The sequence below is a fragment of the Eleutherodactylus coqui genome, chromosome 5 (assembly GCF_035609145.1).
Source record: "Eleutherodactylus coqui strain aEleCoq1 chromosome 5, aEleCoq1.hap1, whole genome shotgun sequence".
NCBI classification, from domain to species: Eukaryota; Metazoa; Chordata; class Amphibia; order Anura; family Eleutherodactylidae; genus Eleutherodactylus; species Eleutherodactylus coqui.
The window spans coordinates 235113337-235135788 of record NC_089841.1 but is presented as its reverse complement, the minus strand read 5'-3'; the positions used below and the strand labels follow the sequence as shown (position 1 = coordinate 235135788).

The window sequence follows — 22452 nt, the reverse complement described above, 5'->3', positions numbered from 1 at the left end:
AAGGTCTCCTACGCATGACCAGCAGCTATTATTAAGGCCTCGGACACACAAACATAATGGTGCAGCGTTCTGCACCGTACGCAGTAAACAGAACCCATTAATTTCAAGGGGTTTGTTCACATTGGCGTATTTTGCGAAGGGTTTTATTTGCACAAAAGTATATGCAGCGTGCTCTATTTTGTGCACGAAAATAGCACATATTAAACTAATTAACTTACTTGCCCATTTCAGATCCTCACTATATGTCACTGTTGCTGCGCACTCCATGCTGAATTTTTCTGTACAACGAGGACAATTTTTTAAAATGTCCTCCCCACAGCTTATACTGGAAATGCTGCGGACTTTCTGCGTGAAAAATCGGCAGCATTTACACCCCATGGGAGCTTCTCCTCAGACCGCCTTTAGGCATGTAGTAAATGCCGCAGAATTTCTGCTAGCGCAATTGCTGCGTAAGTTCATCAGTGTTTACAGTACAAGCCATGTGGAGAGGATTTCAGATATCTCCTTCACATAGTATGGGAAGCTGTAGTCATTGGTTGACTTCTAACTTTATAGATAATTCCAGCCATTATGTCACAACCTTTCTGTGACAACAGATTTCGTCTTCAGATAGTTGTTTGCACGTCCCGACACAAAGGCCACCAGAATCATTGTTGTGGACCACATCCAGCTTATGAAGATTTTCTGATCTAGGTAAATGGTTAGTGTCAAAACCTCAATCTTCTTATATCCTGTTTTGTGTTAGTGACACTTTATAAAATGTTCCCAATCAAGAACAGTTAACAAACCTCCATGTGACCTTGTTCACAACCGTACTCAGCAGTCCTATTAAATGTTTAATGAGACTCTATGAAAATAGTATGCAGGTGCATCAATTTTAAGCATTTTACAAGTGCTGCACTAGTAAGCCTGTTAGGCTCCAGGCCATGTACTCTACTATGTAGCGCTGTGTTATAAAGAGGCACCTTATCTAGTTAAAAAATATAATGCTCAATAAATTAACGGCTGCTTATCAGTTCATCTGTCTGACCACCTCAATTATACAGCAAACAAACCCATAATCTGACTTTACCCTGTAAAGCTCCAACATGCTAATATTACAATATTACATGCAAAATATTACTTGCACTAGCTACAGATTAGATAGATAGATATGAGATAGATACCCTGTTTCCAACAAAAATGAGACCTACCCTGAAAATAAGCCCTACCTGGATTTTTGGGGAGGCTTGAAATATTAGCCCTACCCCAAAAATAAGCCCTAGCCGCATTACGTAAAAAAAAGAAAAAGCAACACATTACCTAGCAGGCTCAGTTCGGGTCTTTCCACTGCTCTTCGGAACAACAGCATGCTTGCTGCAGTACTCAGCCGCCCACAGAGGAACAATTCCTGGTTACAGGATTCATAAATCCTGCCTCCAGGAAGTGATGGCTGTGATTGGTTCTCGAGCCCTGCTCAGCCAGTCAATGCAGCTCTTAATGAACCAATGCGATGGCTGTGATTGATTCATCACACGCTGCATTGATTGGCTGAACAGCACTCAAGAACCAATCACAGCTATCACGTTGTTGAGGCGGGATTTATGAATTGGCCAATGATGTCACAGCTAGCTACAAGAGTGTACAAAAGGATGTCATAGCGCTCGGGTTAATGGTGACAAAGTGGTATTATAGGCATGAGGTTATAGCGTCTCCATCTCTTGGTTACGGTCCTGCTAGGTTGCATTGATTGAAAAATGTCGAGTACTACAGTAGTATTAGAGTAAAGTCTATGAATCTCCAAAAATAGTTAGCGGTCCTCCAGCTGAGTGCTACCTGTATACTTGCGTTCCCGTTTTTATTAGTCACGCCAAGTCTATTTTCAACCAAAGCAAATCACCACATGAATATGTCAACAGGTCATGAAATATTTTCATTACAAATTTTTTAGAAAAACGGACTCCTACATAGGAACACAAAAATGATGCCTATTTTATTAGGCATGCATGTGAATTCGTGGTGGAAAACATTTATCTTGGCAAGTCTCAGTTCTGTTGGTGGCCTTTAGTCTGACTAGACTGCCCTGGTGGGAGGCTGATCAGATGAATGGAAATAAGGAAGATTAGGATTTAATTGCTTTCAGTACACAACTGTGTGAAACGCTTTATTTTAAGCATTTTCTTCTTACCAGGAGAATGTATACATTATATAACACACTATTCACTTAATTGAAGCCTCAAAAAAAAACACTCAAGAAGACCAATATGTGATGCAAAAGCAAAGGAACTACCCGTAGTTAATGGAACTCAGTTTAGGTAAAATTGGCTTTTCATACTGGAATCCTCATCAATATTGAACATGCTGTGGAGTAAAGAAATGTACAACAAATTCAATATTCCACATGACGTTTGTCAGATCTCTGCATACTGTAATCAAAAAGGCTGCTGTACACTAATCGACACTTTGCAGCCAAACTCAGTTTCTAATGTTGCATTGTTTAAAGGGATTCTTCAAACTTTAAAGGGGTTTTCTGGGAAAAAAGAATCAAATTGGTAGGGAATGATTAAAAAAAAAAGGGCAGCTTGTCTCCTTAAATGCCCTCTGACCAAGGACAGTAGCCTGGTCCTTACTACTCAAATTCCAGAATAAATTGTAGCATTCATGTGTGGTCCATTGTACACATGGCCGCTCAGTCAATCACTGGCTTCAGCAGGCTTGTACCATTCATGGCAATATTACCATAGAAGCCAGTGGTTGACTGAGCTATCATACGTACAATGAATGCCATTTGGCCATTGCCGTTTTTTCTGGGATCGGAGCAGTGGGAATCTCTCTCCATATACTTTTAACGCAATAAAGGGCTTCAGAGGAGAAGCCAAAACACCTTCTTGTTTTATGTGATATTCCTCTCCAATGCACTCTACAGATAATTAGACATACCTAATTGATAAGGCTTTGATACCTCTTGAGTATCACCTAAAACCAGCTGAATACTCTAACAGAGACCACTCTTTTAGGGGTATGTCTAAAACTCTAAATCACTGCTCTACTATCTTGATTCACATGCCAAAGTGCAGGCAGATCTACTGTGTAATCCCGTGGAAATCTCTCTGAATGACCACATGGAAATACCAAGAGATTTCCGCTGCAGAAATGCAGCTTCTAAGCCCATGGCCTTTCACGGCGGATTTTGCAGCGGCTTCACTGCCTGCATTCCGCTGTGGCCATCTCTCCCAATAGAGAAGAGTGTCTGCTGTGGGAACGGGGAAAGAATTGACATGCTACAGTTTTAAACTGCGCGCGGCATGTCAATCTCAGCACGGCTTGGCCGCAATGGATGGCCGCAGCATGTGGACGAGATTTTTGCAAATCACGTCCCTTTTGCTACTTTATCCTGAGATAAAAAGGCATGGGCGGTATTTTCATGTAGAAAGTCTGCATGGAAATTCCGTGGCAATTACGCCCAGTGAGAACCCAGCCTAAAGGATATCATTTTAGTTTATCATTCCTGCATATTTCAGGAGTTGCCAAAAGCAAATATTTACAGCATAATTATGTGTCAGATATTGTTTGCATGAGTCTGACTGCTGAACTCCTGTAAAGAGTTAACAGCTCTTTTATGTAATACAATGATTGCTACTTTGTATCGAAACACAAACATTAAACCGGATAGACATTCTGATTCCTGCCTTGTGATGCAGTAGTATGTGGTTTGATACATAAGATACAGGAAAATGTAGGGACTGAATGATAATATCCGTCACTTACAGTCACAACATTAGTGATGCTGTAAAGTAGGAAAGAGGACAGAACTAGACAGATGTAAGATAAACTTCATAAGTACAACAAACATGAATTCCAATCTATTTGTTTGCCAGTCGTTATCACTAACGGCATATGTGTTTTTACGTTCACCGGCCATTGACGTAAAAACGCATGAACGAACGCACACAGTTAATGTTTGTGCGCCCGTTCAGACAGCCCGGCGCATGTACGCCTAGCCTGCAATGCCGTTGGGCTGGAGGAAACAGTTTGGCTCTGCTAAGCTGTCTCCCCCTCGCCTGCTTTCTGCAAGAGAAGGGGGCCGGGCAGTGTGGGAGCTAGTGTGCTAAGCTCCTTCCCCCTCTCCGCACCTTGCTGGCAGCCAGCAATGGGAGGGGGCAGGATGGGGTGGAAGCTTAGCAACTAGCTCCCACCCCTTCCCATTTCAAACAGCCGGCAAAGGTCGGCTGTTTGAAATGGGAGGGGGCGGGAGCTAGTTGCTAAGCTTCCACCCCATCCTGCCACCTCCCATTGCTGGCTAAACTCCCTCCCACCTCCTTTCTCCAGCAGCTGTCATAGGCTCCCATCGGAGCCTATGCAGCCGACGCCAGCGTAAAAGAACCCAGTAGAAATGCACTGTCTTGGCTGCCGGGGCTTATACGCAGTGGAAATACGCCCATGTGAACTGGTGCACTGCAAATCGATGCATCACAGGGTTGGTATATATCGGCCGGGCGTGAAATATATACGCTTGTGTGAATCCAGCCAAAGTCTGCATAAAAACTATCACAGGATCATCCTGTGTAAATGCTCCCCACTCAGTGCTTCACATTGAAGGAGAAGCACTGAGCGAGAAGCCAGCGAAAACCCAGCAATCCAGGGGTAAAATCTGTCTGTCTAAACGCTCTGCATGAGAGCTAACGACCTTAGTGGTGGTGTCAGCACTTGTGCAGTAACCCAGCTGACAGTCATCCTGTGTAAGAGGGCCATTAAGAATAGCAGTGCTGAGGCTGTTCTTGATCTGTTGTACAACGGATTCAAACAGCAACCGAGAAAACCCACTGCTGGGAAACATCCTAGATTTCGTAATTTTGAAGGCAAGAATAGTCTGGCTTGTTGCCAAAAGTAATGGAACCCCGAGACTCTCTAAACAGTAATGTCCGCAGAGCTTTCGGTGGCAGCAGCTTTTATAACAGTCTTGGTCTTATTGTACAGTTCGCTTATACGGCATTACATCTTAACTGTGGGGCTGGCGCCTGTAACGGTGCCAGGAGCTGGTGCATTGAACAGCATTCTTAAATGCAAGAGGAGTCTTCCGATTACAGATCGCCCTTATTGCATTAGTTCTTGGTATGGCTATATAGCAAAGGTGATTAAAACACTGAAGATTTGTCAAGCATAGTAACATAGTATGTAAGGCCGAATGAAGACAACGTCCATCTAGTTCAGCCTGCTTTATTAGTTCCTACCTGTCTGTAAGAACAAGGAGACCTGTGGAGGGGCTCTCAGGCATGCCGATATGTGTATCCACTTGTTTGAGGAAAGTGAGGTAGAGTGTTTGGTAATCCTAAACCATCAATGCTCCCTTAAGATGCTTTTACCCTGTTTCCCTGAAAATAAGACATACCCTGAAAATAAGACATAGCATAATTTTCCAGAATTTTTGAGGATGCAAAATGATTTTTCAGGCTTTTTGAGGATGCTTGAAATATAAGCCCTACTCCAAAATTAGGCCCTGCTAACAGTTAATTAAAAAAGTCAATTTAAATAGTGTCCAGGCAGCTATACATGTAAAAAAGTGAAACCTTTTTGAAAAAAAATTAATATAAGACACTGTCTTATTTTCGGGGAAACATGGTAGATGGAGGGATTATTGTTTAAAAAAAAATGTTTAACTAGCAAAATCATTCATTTTCTGCAGGCGTAAAAATCATTGGTGGCTCGTTCACTTACCATTCGGTTTCAGCAGCGCTCGTCCTGTCCCTCTCATCACTTAGGCCTCTTTCCCATGAGCGTATATCGGCCCCCATTTTCACGGCTGGCCGATATACGCTACGTTGGGAGAGATAAAACTGGTGAATGGGTACACAAATCAAACGTTTGTCCGCCCATTCAGACGCATATACGCCGAGATTACCATGCCGGCACCCATTTTTCCTAACTCTCCATCGCAGGCTCACCTCTGCTCTACTCCCCGCTCGTTCTTCAGAATGGGAGGGGTTGTGGGGGGGGGGTCGGAGCTAAGCGCCCACCCTTTCTGCCTCCTTCCATTGATTGCTATGGACAAGGGGTGGGGAGACAGTGGAGCTCCACCCACATCCTGCCCCTTGACTGCAGCCAGCTATGGGAGAAGGCGGGATGGGTGGGCACTTAGCTCCGCCCCTGTCCTGCCCCCTCCCATTGCAAAGAAGGAGCGGGAGGAGAGCAGAGGGAGAGAGTTTAGCAGCTCCCATAGAAGCCCATGCAGCAGCCGAAGTATTCCGACTCAAGTTCCAGTACTATCTTTTGGCCAGACCTAAAAGCGCCCAGTGCTATATTGGCGGGCTGGGTGCTTTTACGTCTCAGAAATATGGCCGTGTGATCTGATGCATTGGAATCCAATGCATTAAATGGTAGTGTATATCGGCCGGCCGTGAAAACGGCGGCCGATATATGCTCGCGGGAATAAGCCCTTATACAGCGAATGTGAAAGACTGAATGCTTCTCGTTTAAACGAGCCAACGATGTATTGCCCGTCTAAACAGGCTGCCCGAGAGCGAACGAGCTGGCGGTGACATCAATCACTCCTTCAAACGATAATCAGCTTGTTCAAAAGGACCCTTAGGAAAAACTAATTTCTGACAATTATTCTTTTATTAACACCTATTTAGGAATCAAATCCAACTTCTAGCAGTACTAATTATTAGCTGCCTGGCGGAGGATTTATGGCTCATAATCAGGCCTGGAGAGATTGTCTGCATAATTTCTAGCTATTAAAACTCTCCTCGCTGATGAATCATATCTTTAAAGATTATGAGGGGAATGACAAGTAAATTACACCTGACATCGTAAAAAATGATAGGCGCATTTGTACAAATAGAGATTCATCTCTTATCTCCAAGATGAATTTCACATGAACATTTGGCATGTCGGTTGTAGAGAGGCGTTACAGAGACACCAACTATCCTGAAAAATGTCTATGCCTTAGAACATAATGAAGGATCACTAAGGAGAAAGTAGAATTTCTACAGTATTCTAGCCTAGTTTGCAGGCACTTACAGTACAATACTGAACCTAGCGGTGCATACTGATATTTCCTACAATATAGCCCAGTCTATGGTGCAACGAAATGAAGGCCCTGAATATAATCTGCATCATAATACAGTATCAATATAAAACACCTAAAATATATCCATATACCCCAAGTATATGGTTATCCTAATATTGTCTTATGATTGTCTACCACTCGGTTCACACTGGCTTTCATTCCAATTGAGTCATAAATCGTATGTAGATTCATTTCAAAAGAATCCAATTGAATTATAATTGGGTCCATCCGTTTTCCGTTGGCGTTCAAGTATTTTTGATAGCAAGAATAGGCTGTGCTACTCCTGCTGTTAATATTATCAGAACTACTAATGGAAAATCGAATACTGAAATGGAACAGAATCTTTAAACGTTTGCAAAATGACATATAAGGGCAAAAACACACTGCAGTAGGCGCAGCTACGCTCACCGGGACGGAGCGTGGTTGCGTCTGAAACAAAGAAATTTCTTCCCCTTTGTTGGCTGTTCAAACTCCGCACTAGAGCGCAGGCGTTTGAAAAAGACTGCGGGAAGATAGGTGCTGCCTGATCTTCCCCACACGATGTATTCACTACATGTACAGAAGAATGGGCAGGTCCTATGTTTTCTCTGCCATAGTATTCACAGCCGAGAAATTCCGATAGTGAAAATGAAACCACTGAACTCCATTGAAATCAGTGGTTTTGTTAAATCCCATTATATGGCTTCTTTCCCCCGAGCGTATATCGGCCGCCGTTTTCACGGTCGGCCGATATATGCTTCCATCTGGGGCGTAGAAGCTCGTAAACTGGCGGACAAATCTAACGTTTGTGCACCCGTTCACACAGCATGGGGCCCGGCGCATATGCGCCAAGCTCACCATGCCATCGCCCATTTCCCCTCCCTCCCCATCGCAGGCTCACCTCTGCTGTCCTCCCCGCTCGTCCTTTGCAATGGAAGGGGTTGAGTCGGGGACAGAGCTAAGCGCTGGCCTGTCCCGCCTCCTCCCATTGATGGATATGGACAAGGGGCGGGGAGACAGCGGGAGCTTAGCTCTGCCCACGCTCCGCCCCTTGTACGTAGACAGTAATTGGAGGAGGCGGGATGGGATGGCCATTAGCTCCGCCCCTGCCCCTCCCATTGCAAAGAATGGGTGGGGAGGACAGCAAAGGTGATCCTGCACGGGGGGGGAGAGCAGAGGGAGGGAGTTTAGCAGCCACACTGCTAAACTCCCTCCCACCTACGGCAGCTGCCATGAGCTCCCATAGGAGCTCATGCAGCGGCCAACGTATTCCGGCCCTAAAGATAGTTCCAGGACTATCTTTTGGGCCTGACGTAAAAACGCCCAGCACTATTTTGGCCGGCTGGGTGCTTTTATGTCTCAGGAATACGGCCATGTGATCTGATCCATTGGAATCCAAGAACTGCACACTACTGAGAGGTAAGAGGAAGCAGCTGATTTCAAGTCAAATTTTGCACCAATTGTGCAGATTTTGATGGGGTTTTTGATGCAGAAATGCTGTGGATTTTGCTGCCAAGGAAAATCGGCAGCATTTTCCCTATGTGTTAGCATACCCTTTCACACTTTTAGACCCTTTTTTGCCAAGTCCAAAAAAGTGGTAGAGCATCATGTGGAAGGGACATGGCTTCCTGGGAAAGCAGGCGTAACCTAAATGTGACATTTGTCATTAAAATGCACCAAAATTTTGATGCAAAATCTGTCATAGAACTAAGCCAACTAATATAAAGTATAAAGCTAGACTAGACAATCTAAAGATGAGCCAGATTTATCATCCAGCTTGAGTCACTATAATAAATTTGGCACATTATAAGACTTCCTGTCTATGTTTGCACTGTTTGACCCCTAAAGGACCAGACATGGTTAAGAAATGTTTCTCCCTCCCCCTCTGGGTCCTCAGCTGTGTCTGACAGCTGAGGACCTGACCTGCTCCTGCTTGATTGCAGTAGCACAGGCTTTAAACCCACACTGTACTTCTGCTATTGGGCGGGATTAAAACCCAGGACCAAGCAGCGTATATTTATCGCACTTGGTCCTTATGGGGTTACCTATTAGTCAGTTTGAGTAAATCTATCCCAATATTTTTCATGGGACAAGACTTTTAACCCCTTCCCGTTATATGACGTACATTTACGACATGCAGGTGCGGGGTATGTATGAAGGGAGATCACGAAAATCTAATATTGCTGTGGAGCAGTAATCCGGGGTACTTTAAGAATGTAGCTTCACTCGCATCTTCAGAAGTAAACTAATCTTTATTGTGCCCAATTTACATGGCAACGTTTCAACTGCTGCTGCAGTCTTTATCAAGGCTGAGCCCATGCAAGCCTGATAAAGACCGCAGCAGCGGATGAAACGTTGTCATGTAAATTGGGCACAATAAAGATTAGTTTACTTCTGAAGATGCGAGTGAAGCTACATTCTTGAAGTACCCCGGATTGCTGCTCCACGCAATATTGGATTTTCGTGCTGAGGTGTGGTTCATGTTTAGGAGCGTGCAGGTTCTGCTATTACCTAGCCTCCCTTTGATAAAAGGTATTTCTGTGTGCTGCTTCCAAACGTGTGTGGATATATGAAGAGAGATCATATACAGCTGATGCCTGCAGGCAATAGCTGCAATGGGCCCGAGTGAGATCGCAGGAAGCCGTACGAGTGTCATGGCACCTGGGATCCTTCTGAAAGGTCCCAGGGCTGCCTTAGCGGACTGCCTATCAATTTGCAGTATTATGTAATGCTACAGCATTACATCATACGGCAGGAGTGATCAAAAAGTAAAAATAAGATCAATAAAGTTTTATTAGTTGTAAAAAAAAGTTTAAATCACCCTCCTTTTGCCATAACTATAATAAAAAAAATCTAAATCATAAAACAAACATACATATTTGGTATCACTGCGTCTGTAAAAGTCCAGTCTATCAAAGTAGTGCATTATTTACCCCCCATGGTGAACGTCGTCTGAAAAAAAAAAATCAAGAACGCCAGAAATGCACTTTTTCAGTCACTGTCTCCCAGAAAAAATGCAATAAAAAGCAATCAAAAAGACGTATGTATTCTGAAATGGTACTAACATAAACTAAAGGACATCCTGCAAAAAATGAGCCCTTGCACAACTACGTTGATGGAAAAATAAAAAAGTTATCGCGCAGAAGATGGCGGCAAAAAATAATTTCAAAAAATGAAATGTCTTCGAAAAAAAATCAAAGTGCAGCCTGATCTCAACTCCCGTTCAAACAGCTTTGCCAGGCCCTGTCACCTACTACCAGTGACTGACCTTACTAATGGCTGAAGTGCTAGGAATGCCTGCAATCATGTACTGAAGAGCAGCAGTTGGAGAGGGAGGGAGTTTGGTAATGGATCTGGAATGAGATGCCGAACAGACACATTCATATGTATGGATGATTATATAGTGCTTCAGTATCAGGGATGACATAAGTAGCGCCTGACGGCGCACTTTTATCACAGGTGGTGTGACAGAATTCTGGCATAAGCTGCCCCTTTTTTTGGTGGAAATCAATGTAGACAAATTTATTACTGATTTGTGCCAGAAAGAACAGATGTTACACCTTTTACTCCACTTTTCAAAAGTGTCCAGAAAAAGGGGAAATGCTTTGAGTGGAGTAAGGTTTTTAGAGACATTTGTAAGGGCAGCTTCACACAAGAGTATTGGAACACGTGTAAAATTGATGCATGCAATATGCAGAGAATAGAATGCATTGATTTTAATGGGTTTGTTCACATTTCCGTAATTCGCGCATGCATTTTGATTATGTTAAAAAAAAGCGCAGCATGCGTGCGTGCCAATATTGTTTGCCGTGCGCAAAAGAACATGCCCTGTGGGTAGAAAAGTATAGTAAGATACGCCGATACACTCTCATAAAAGCCTAGCTCATTCCGCAAAAACGCAATGATCAGGTGTGTGCAAATGGGCACATGCCCGTGTGCAGGAGCTCTAAAATGCGGCTTTTTAAAAAGTCTCCAGATCTGTTGCAATCTCACTCCAGTAGCTGGGTGGCGTATAAATGACTTCACATCTCTGGACATATTTAAAGATGTAACAGATTTCTTCACATGTGATACATTTGTTGCATCTTTAAACTGCAGAAGGAAAGGAAAGTTACCAGAAATTGGAGTCAATAATTCCCCTGCTGATAAATACCCCCTGACAACATGATCCTTCCCACATTAGGTTTATACATAGCACTGAGTAAGCTGACAGCAAAACAACTTTTCTTAGACATGTAGGGTGGGGATGCTATCTGCACATCATATTTCATCCTAGAGAATTATCATCTCATTCACATGTGTGCCTCACTAGGAACATCCCAAATACTTACATGTACTGAAATTCATCATTTGTGACACATGAGATACATCATGGTAAATCAACCCCTTATTAAATAGGCAAAGTCACTTTGGGTCAGAAACGTGGCTATGATGCATTTAACTATTTTGAGGAGTTCCCTCCCATAGTAAATCCTTGGGCTATTTAGCTATTAGCTGATATAATAATATGAACTCTTAACCCTTTCCAATCCAATTTGTATCCTGGTTTTCCTAGGGGGCTTACTCTTTTTCTGCTGTTATACAACGGCGCTATCTGCTGGCTAAACCCAGTACTGCATGAGTTGACACGCTGGATAGGTTCCGACAGCAGAGAGGCTGACAATATACAGTAAGAGAACCCTGACAGATGTCTTGCAACATCGGAGCTGTACAGCCCTAAATCATAATGTCTTCAGAGGTCAGACAGTGGAAAGGGTTAAAGTGTATTTCCATTTTTTTATGTATTCAGAATAAATGATATCTTTCCAGCACTATTAAGGGTATTTTTTTTATGTTTAAAGACATGAGACATCATGTTCTACAGCAAATTCACCCTGTGCCTCTGTTTAAAGGGGGATTAATGCTTAAGACAACTTCTGCTCATCTACGAGCTTGTGTTAGTCTCAGAATTTCTGTTATATACTTGCATTAAAAATGTTGTTGCTGTACAACGCTAGTGCATGTTTGAAGTGCCTGCCACTAGGGGTCTCCCTTCCAGCTTCTCTACAATCCACTCTTCATCATTAGGTACAGAACTTCCTTAGTAATAAGGACACAGAGACATTTTCATAGCAACAGGAGGAGGGTCTTCTTCTCAGAGGCGGCTCCTGTGCACAAAGAGGCTGCAGGCTGACAGATCTGTAGACACTAAAAAGAAGATAAAATAGGTCAGCACTACCAAAGGGAAATATATCTCAATAGAAATGTATAGGTGCACGTTAAACCATGGCTGCAACATACAGTAGAAGCAGAAACCAAAAATGGCAACAGCACGCAAAATACATTTACCATCAGAGGTATACATACCTATAATCAATACTCTAACCACATTAAATAATGCAAGGTTCTTGGTATATAATTCGATCGAATTACATTGGCCCATCTACCAACGTTCAGGTGACCAAGCTCTCAGATGGGTCCTAACACTAATACCAGGTGGTAAATCTCAATCTGGGTAAGTTGGGTTCCTACCTCTCAGAATGCTCCTCTCTTGGGACCAAGCCTACAAATAAAACCAGGGAAGGTAGGAGCATATGAATAGTATCCTACCTTCCCTGGTTTTATTTGAAGGCTTAGTCTCAAGAGAGGAGCATTCTGAGAGGTAGAAACCCAACTTTCCCAGGTTGAGATTTACCACCTGGTTTTAGTGTTAGGACCCATCTGAAATCTGTAGACACTGTGATAACGATCTCCAAAGTCTCGGCCTCTCCTGCTGTTACAGTGTGTATATCTGTGTGTATGCAGACATTACACACATGTTGTGGGTTTACTAACTATTTGGCCAGATTGTTTATTAATACCTGAATCATACTGGGTAAGCATAGGGGCGGGCTTTCAGATACTGCCAACTGGACCACAGACTGTGCAATGGAGCATGGGATGTAATGGCAAGGAAGTCAGAACAGTGAACTACTGGCAGAATAGTAGGCTTTTTGCACACCTTCTTCATGAAAGTGGATTGCAAACAGCAGAACAGCAGGAGATGTAATTGGTATACTTTAGAAAACTTGCTGAAAACTCAGTTAAGCGCTTTAATAAATGCAAATCCTTACTGAAGAAATGTGCATTACTAGTTCCCTAGTTGTATGTGGGCTGTTGTGTGGGCATTGTTGCCACAGTGTAGGAATGCCTCCCTTCTGCGTACTAATTTTAATATGCACAAAATTTGTGAGTAATATGGACCATATTCGACAGCAATATTCTGAGATTGTCATCAGTCACATCAGTTCCCTTCCCTAGTGGGGCTCACCATCTACAGTACAGTATATTTCCCTATCCCATACAAGCTCACATTAGAGCCATTTTAAGGGAAGGCAATTAGCTTATTAGTATGTTTTTAGAGTGTGGAAGTAAACCAAAGAAACCAGTGGAATCCCATGCAATCACAAGAAGAGTTTACAAACTCCTTATGTTGTTATCCTTGGTCAGACTGCAGTACTGCAAAGCAACAATGATGAGCAGTCTGATCAGAGTTGAAAAAAGTGAAAGAAATGTTACCAGCTATTATTATACAACTAAGGGCTCATGCCCACGGCCGTGACTGGCTCCGCAAGCGGAATACCACAGACGAGTCCATCACGGCCCCCCCCCAAAGACCCCATACTCACCTCCGGATCTGTTGTGCAGCTCCCGCATGACGCGCCAGCGTGCATGCACAGTACAGCGCATGACGCGCGGCAGTGTCACATAATGCGCTGGCAGCTTCATATGATGCGGCCGGCGGTGGGTGGGGTGCGTATCCATGCTATACTTCCGCTGTGCTACAGCGGAAGTATAGTGTGACTGACGGCTTCCATTGACTACAATGGAAGCCGTCCGCGCATATTCCCACGGCAAATAGGACATGCCGTGGGTTATTGCATACTGCGGAATTCCGCGATGGAATTCCGCAGTGTGAACATTGAGCTATTAGGCTCACATGGCGCAAATCCAGCTGTGGGCATTAGCCCTTAAAGTGTACTCAAATTTGAAACTACCTAATAATGTTTGAGATTTCCATAACTAAGTGCATGAGTAGTATGGTGATAACCTGTAGGGCAGGAGCTTAGGAAAACATCACAGGAAACTGTATTTGCAATGCTCACATAATCTGTCACTCCATGTCAGCACATTGTAATATCCTGTGGCAACATTGCATTTACACAATGCAATAACTCGTTAAACAGCAGTTAAAGATGAAACATCCTCCTGTATCTGACATACTATTTGTATGTGTTCTCTAAGTACATTGTAGGTTTTGTAGTCATTGTTTCACTGTTGCACTATAGTTTCTACATTGTCATAATGATGCATGTCCATTCATTAATATTCATCAGTCTCGTCCTACAGGAATATCAGTCTACAGTTTATGTAATGGCTGCAGTTTCCCTTTATTATAAATATCAAGCCGACAACCTTTCTGCAGACACAATGAAGCGGAGATATCAAAATATCTACAGCATAAATAAAGACGTTGGAAAAGTGTAATTTGGGCCAAACACCATGGATATGAAGCTAACTTCTGAGTCACAAGCCTTGCAGTCATGTACGATTAGACTTGTCGGTATAATCAGAGACGATTAATTCTGGAGCTAATCATGGTGTCAAATCAGAGGATGAATTAATGAGATTTTATGGTCTAACATTAGATGGATGTCAATCAGGAGCTGTGATAATGGTAACAAGGTATTGCCTAAACCACACCGGCCACTCAAGTGGAGCACCCGCCCCAGAAAGAGCGACTCCATTATGGAGAGAGGCCGAGTCTGGGCCCTAGAGGAAAACAAAATAGGAAAAAACTTTGCGCTCAAAATGCACTTTGTTCTCCAAAATGTTAAAAATGACAATACAGTGTCACTTACTTTGAAGGAAGGGGGTATGGATCCAATACACAAAACCTCCTCCTGTAGTCTGGGTCCGAGACGGACAAGCAACATCGGTCAGAGGGTGCCAAACCATGGGTTACTGAAGTACGAGGGACAACCAAGTTCTGAACTTCTTCTTACAGAAATGCGGAGCACAGAACCGTAAGATGCAGATCCACCGAAATCAGACACCTTTGAACGTAAAACCACAGAATGCTGGCCAGAACACTAACAGTATAACTGGCATTCTTTGCAGCAAAGAGTCGATTTAAACACTCTCACATAGAAACGTATAGGCTGGCTGAGTTGAAAGACACCCTAGCCAGCCTACAAGTACTGGAACTGAAGGGAAATGTTAATCCCTCAGTATCCAGCACTAAAATGAGACTGCGCATATGTTGCCCGGCGCATCATGTGGTCCAGGGGTGATGTTGTGATGTCACCTTGACCAGTGCCTGAAACCAGGAAGTCCCGGCATTGTTGGCATTGTGACACTTGCCATGATCACCAACAGAGTGTGTTGAATATAGTGCAACTATACTGGGTGAGTGAGGGGTGTGCCACTTGAGCATTGTGCCAGCATCAATAAATCTTCACCAATGTGCTGGTCTGCGGGATCATTAATTACTCATCTGTATCAATTACCTTTCCATAAATGTAGTGAATGCGTCTTGCAGTCTATGTGTCTTGATATACTCTATTACTAATAGTCATATTATAGTCACTGATTACTTCAGAAGGGTTGTTGAAGGGATTAATCTGATTGCCAGATTGAAGTCAGGAAGGAATTTTTTCCCGTAAATGAAGAAAATTGGCTTCTACCTCATTGAGGTTTTTTTGGCCTTCCTTTGGTTCAACATTGGGGGGGAGGGGTGGGGGTAATAGGCTGACCTGGATGTACATATGTCTTATTTCAGCCTTGCATACTATGTTACTACATTTACTAAAAGCTACTAGAAACATTGCCATACTCATCACCCTCACCCACAAAGCTCTCCTTGGCACCATGTCACTGTATATCCCTTCCCTCCTGTTCATACATCACCCAGTCCATGTGTTCCGCTCTGCCAACACACTCATACGAAACACCCGTCTAATATAAACCTTACAAGCTCGCCTCCAAGACTTCTCTAGAGCAGCACCGATCCTCTGGAACACTCTACCGCAAAACATCCGGACAATCCCAGATGCATGGAACTTCAGATGCTCCTTAAAGACGCACCTCTTCATAGAAGCATACCAAACCTCCTGATCTAGTCCCCCACAATATGCCCAGTGCCCCTTCCTATGGCTTTCCACTTTTGTCTATCATGTACACTTTCTGCCCCACACCTCCAGCTCTACCCCCACCGTTTGTGTCCCAAAAAACTGTATATCACACGTTATCGTCACTCCACCTTCTGTCTCTGTACCTTCTGTATCACCTCCACACCTCTGTTTCTAAATAATTAAATACCACATCTAATTTTTGTTATTTCTGTAATTTTTGTATTGTTTGGGTTCCCCATGTGCCTCAAAAGCTCTGCGGAATAAGTTGGCGCTATACAAATAAATATTATTATTAGAGATGAGCGAGCACGCTCGGTAAGGTGAGTTACTCGAGCGAGCCACGCTCATCTCGAGTAACTGCCTTCTCCTCCGAGTGTGCGGGATGAGTGGCAGGCGGCGGGGGGTGGAGAGAGATCTCTCTCTCTCCCCCCTGCTCCCCTCCGCTCTCCCCCGCTGCCCCCCCAAGCACGCTCGTAGGAGAAGGCAGTTACTCAAGATGTTTTTTGTTTTCTATTTCAGAACGTATTCACACCATCAGATCACAGCTGTATATGAGTCGCTAGTTATGTATCGTATTTAGTGCCTAAGACATAATTGAAGCCAGTCATGTGGAAGTACGATAGGAGAACATTTCCTTAAAAACTTTAGGGGAAGGTTTTCAGGAATTCCTCCTTTGGGATCTGATGCCGTGTTGTAGCTAAATTTATGGCTCCTCCAAGAACAGAGCTGCAATGTGTTTGTGTTAATAAAGCCTTATCCTACAAGACTACTGATTTTTCATGCCTTCCCTGATAAACACATCACTCTGATCGCTCTTTTTAGCCTGCTCGCTAGAAAGGCAAGAAGCGAAACAGATGCTTCATAGAAGAGAACCTGCATCTGTTTGATATGTTGCCAGCTGGAAAGATCTGACTTCCAAAGAATATCAAGCAACGCACATTCTCAAGGGAACGATTAATGTACTTATTCTATAAAAATGAAAGATAGTAATACACGCTTGTATTTTGTATTTAAGCCGGAAAATCTGCAAAAAGAAAACATGGCTAATTATCTCATTTTTTATGGTCAGTTGTCAATATAAATGTTCGTTTATAGTTATTTTAGATGATAAGCATGTATTAGCACAACGCTTCGGAACATTAAAGGGTAAAAAAATTCTTTGTTTGGGGCAAATAATATTTGTAGCTTCACACAGGGCTCCAGCACCCACATTTTCCCACTGGCCTCTGACAAAGAAGCCCTGCACTGCAGCCAGAATATGTGAATTTGAATCTTGTAATGCAGTGATTTTACGATAATTGTTTCAGCTACCGTGTTTCCCTGAAAATAAGACAGTGTCTTATATTAATTTTTGTTCAAAAAGGTTTACCTTTTTTACATGTATAGCTGCCTGGACACTATTTAAATTGACTTTTTTAATTAACTGTTAGCAGGGCTTAATTTTGGAGTAGGGCTTATATTTCAAGCATCCTCAAAAAGCCTGGAAAATCATTTTGCATCCTCAAAAATTCTGGAAAATCATGCTATGTCTTATTTTCAGGGAAACAGGGTAATATTATTTGGTGCAGTATTGTGGTTGCTAATATTTGCCTCCTAAAATAAGAATAACCGATGCAAAGCTGTTATTCTGGGGTCCATGTGTTCTTAAATAGGCTCCTTTCTGTCTAATTAAGATTTTCAGGCAGTTTTTTTTTTTCGCCAAAGTTAGAAGTGGAATGAAGCAGAATGTTAAGTATAAAGGAAGGGCTTCTACTTCTCCTTCCTGCTGAATCCATTTCTGGTTTGGGTTCAAAATCTGCAAGTGCATTTTCCAAAAAATGAATGCTGTGTGTGAAGCCTCCCTTTTGCGTTGACTGGCACTTCAATGAAAGACCTAGAGAAGATTTTTATACAGATATGTCTATAAGAAGACTGGAATTTACAAAATGAAGGATGAGTACCGACCAAAAAGATAACATAAGATGCAAGCAAAGCGAACCAGCTTAAAATTTTGCAGCTAAGATTGAAATTATTGGGCGTTCCCAGAGGCGTAACTTGAAGCTTTTGGGCCCCAATGCAAAACCTGTAACAGGGCCCCCAACTATAATGCTTTATTTATAGTACTGGGCTCCCTAAATGGAGAAGAGAAGCCCTATGGGCCCCCTAAGGCTCCTGGGCCCGGGTGCAACCACATCCCCTGCATCCCCTATAGTTACGCCACTGGGCGTTCCCTTTAAACCTGGGCTTCTTAATCATTTTCTGCTGCAGCCACAACAGCCATAAGATAGTGATTCCTGCGCCACAACACCAGTAGTTAAAGTTTAATTTAAACATGTTTAACTTTTTAAAGAGGTATGCCCATCTCAGATCCTCATGGCATAACCATAGGATGGGTACTTGCTCCACCTCTGGGACCCGCATGTATCTTCTGTTCCTGTCCCCTCTGCCCCAGTCTCGGCTGTAGACCTCTATGGAGATTACGGAAATAGTGTAGCCCAGCCGTGCTTGATCGCTTCTCTAATCCTAACTACCTTGTTCCCATCACTGTCATGTTTGGCCAAGTTGGAACACCCCTGTAGGACCCCTACAGCAGTTGGTGGAGTCAGAGAAGAACCTCTTCATCTTCTAATCGCTGCCTTCAAGCTCTTAACCTTTATTATTAACCTAACCTCTTTAGTTTACCACTCAACATTTAAGATAAGGTCACATTGCAGTTTTGTAGCACTATTTTGATGGGAGTTTCAATAGTTTTTAGCAAACGGCCACACACGGCCATTGAGAGAGAAGTCTGACGTATTTAATGCGCCAGATCATTGACTTCAGCATCAAGTCGTAGATTTATCCCTATCATGGCTCGCATTCCCCTGACTATTATTAATTTTAGTATTCGGATTTGACTTGCTATTTGACCTGGCTTGTTTTGACTCCTCTTCTTCTTCTTCTTTCCTGCTGTAGCACATAGTTGGTTCTGCTATATTCCCTTTACTGAGTATTTGGTTCCTTGGCTGTCGCAGCAGTATATCTTTTAATAATAGTGTGAATTTGTGGAGCAAAAAGTCTTTTCAGTTCTCATGAAATATCAGCCCTTGTTGGCCTGGAAGCCTCCATCATGTACTCTTGAATGGAGCAGAAGCAGGAAGTTTTGCAATGATGTTTAAATAAAAATATTGGCAGGGAATCGACAAAATATCATTTTCATGAGTACTTGCTAAATGTGGCTCAGAACATAGAAGTTACACTTCCAGAAAATGACCTCGGCTATTTGATAATGGGACTGCTGTAAACTAAGATTTAAAAATGCCGTTAAAATAAAGTATTGTTTAAAATCTACATATTTCACTGAAGGGATAATCCTTTAAAAATAAGAAAAAAGTTGAATTTCAGACTGGTGAGAAATGCATGGGCTCTGTGCTCCGCTGACAAGTCGCAATATGATTAAAGTCAGACTGGGCTATTTACTATAGAGCATAAATGCATGGTGTATGGCTTGAACCTTCTGCTTATTTAACATGTCTTTGAGTATAATTCTCGGCCGTAGTTCTTGGATCTAAAACTGATGGTGGGGCAAGTGTTGATGTGAAGCCCAAGTTGGATTTATTAATAAGCGAAGAAAAAGTTCCTATTGTCCTCATTTTAGATAAATTTAAAGGAACACTAAACACTGAAAATTCACAAAACATGTCCAACCATGTCAGCAATTTTACTTTAAACCCCTTTAATGACCCGGCCCTTTTCTTCACTTTGGCAATCAGTCATGACAGCCATGGGTGCCTTCAGAAGGTCCTAGGCTGCCATTGCAAGTGAAGAACATCTCACGATCTCATTATGGGGTGGCCATTCGGGACCTCCAAACACCAATCGGTATTTAAAGGCTGCTGTCAGACTTGACATTGGCATTTAAAGAGCTAATAGCCATAATCAGCGTTCACACTGATCATAGCTGTTGTGGGTGGGTGTCAGCTGTCAAAGACATCCATCACTTGCCATGTACAGAGCATGATTGGTCTTAATGCAAACCCCATACACCTAGGACATAACTGTTAGCCGTGTGTTGTGAAAGGGTTAATATTACCCTCTCCTTTGATCATATTTTGACTTACAGTACAATTTAGACTGAGACTTATGTTACGAAATCTTCTCAGTGTTTGCAGGAGCATGGCCATACCCTTCTCTCCTTACTCACTATCCACTATCTGTAAGATAACTGGCCTCAGCAGGAGCCTCCCCCCTCTTCTCTTATAGTGAGGTGAGAACTTCTGAAGAGTATAGTAAAAAACTTTTAAACTTTTCTTTAGAATAATGGTTATTTATATAGAATACTAAAAGTTTAAGTGCAATATTTTCTAATACTAATAAATCAAGGTTTTAAGCTGACATACCAACATAGAAGTGACTAGTGCTAGATAAGGATGATTTCCGCTATTTATACATATGTTAAAGAAATGTAGCAAGTTATATACTCTTTGTAAAAAAAAAAAAAAAAATACAGCCCCTAGAAGGAGTTGTTGTTTTGCTAAAAAAAACTTGGCATGCAATTACAGATGATTAGAGTTGTGGTGTGATTAAATGAATGGTTTTGCCATCGGAGGCCATAAGGATATGTTTACACATTGCGGAAATGCTGCAGATTCTCTGCAGTGGAAAATTCTGCAGCAAAATCCACAGCATTTTTGCAAAATGCAGAGTCAAAATTCGCACCATCGTTAGAGACCGCCGGGTGCCGTTTGAAGGAAGTGCTGACAGTGCAAAGACTTTGGAGGTGAGGAGGAATGCGGTATCTTCTGAAATCAGCTGCGAATGTTCAACTGATTTCGAGCCGAAATCCGCACTGATGAAAATGCTGCAGAATTTGCCACAGAATTTTCTGGAAATTCCGCAGCATTTCGGCTATGTGTAAACATACCCTAAAAGTGATTCTACACTTGGTTTATAAAAAGGCTCCCAGAGGGTACTTGGGTGTAGTGGACCTCTTTTTCTTGTGTTTAGATTGTTGAGCACTAGACATGCCTCTACAATGTAATCAAAGGGATTTCACCCAGTTAACAGAGTATGGGAGGGGGCACATATTGGAATATGAGAAGGTTCTATCAATGAAATGCCCACCACCTGGGCTGTTCTGATGAGACTGTTAGGAGGTGTTGAGTCCAGTGGATGCATGAGGGCACACAAGGCAACCAGGCTCAGGATGCCCTCGAAAGACCAGCAGTTGAGAGGATCGTCTGATCCTCTGACAAGCATGAGCAGCTCCAACTGTTTCATTGTCCTCTATTCAGAGACAGGTGGAGCCATTGTTACACCCCTGTGTCTGTTGGAACCATTTCCAGGTGTTTGGCTAAAGGACATTTAGTCTCATGGGCACCCATTACATGTACTGCCTTCGACACCCACTCACCATCGCTTCTGTTTGCATTGCTGTAATGAGCAACGAAGCTGGACTGCTGTGAAGTGAAACATGTTGTCTTCAGTGACGAATTCAGGTTTAGTTTGGGCACTGACGACGGCCGTGTTTGTTTTTGGAGATCTCTGGATGAGCGCTTCAAACCTGCCTTTACTGTGGAGCGGCACACGGCTCCTACTGCTGTTGTAAAGTATGGGGGGGAGGGGACATTGTATACGACAGTCGGTCACCCCTAATAGATGTACAAGAGACAATGACAGCTCAGCGATATGTTCAGGACATCCTGCAGTCACATGTGTTCTTCTCATGGCGGCTTCCAAGAGGCATTTTCCACCAGGATAATTATCGGCTGCACACACAAGGGGTCACAGGAATATCTCCACAACATTGTCACACTTCTGTTGTTTGCCCGGTCACCAGATTTACCACTAATAAAACATGTATGGGGCCATCTGGAATGCCAACTTCGACAGCCTGTGAGTTTGCAGGATCTAGAGGCTCAGTCACAGCAAATGTGGACCGATATGCCGTAGGATACCATACAGAACCTGTATGCCTCCATGCCCTCCTGTATCACATCTTGCATCCAAGCTACAGGGCAGCCCAACAGAGTATTAGATCCTCCATGCCTACCTGTATCACATCCTGCATCCAAGCTAAAGGCAGTACAACAGGGTACTAGAGCCTCCATGCCCACCCGTATCACATTTTGAATCCAAGTTAGAGGCGGTACAACAGGGTACTAGAGCCTCCATACCCATCCATATCACATTTTTGTATCCAAGCTAGAGGCAGTACAACAGGGTACTAGAGCCTCCATGCCCACCCATATCACATCTGATATCCAAGCTAGATGTGGTACAACAGGGTACTAGAGCCTCCATGCCCACCCATAT

General features: G+C 43.0%; 1 protein-coding gene across 2 annotated transcripts in view; it reads left to right on the top strand.

Moving 5' to 3' along the window:
• Nucleotides 1-22452, top strand: part of ADAMTSL1 (ADAMTS like 1) — a 669103-nt gene that overhangs the window by 78486 nt on the left and 568165 nt on the right. The gene's annotated exons all lie outside the window — the stretch shown is intronic.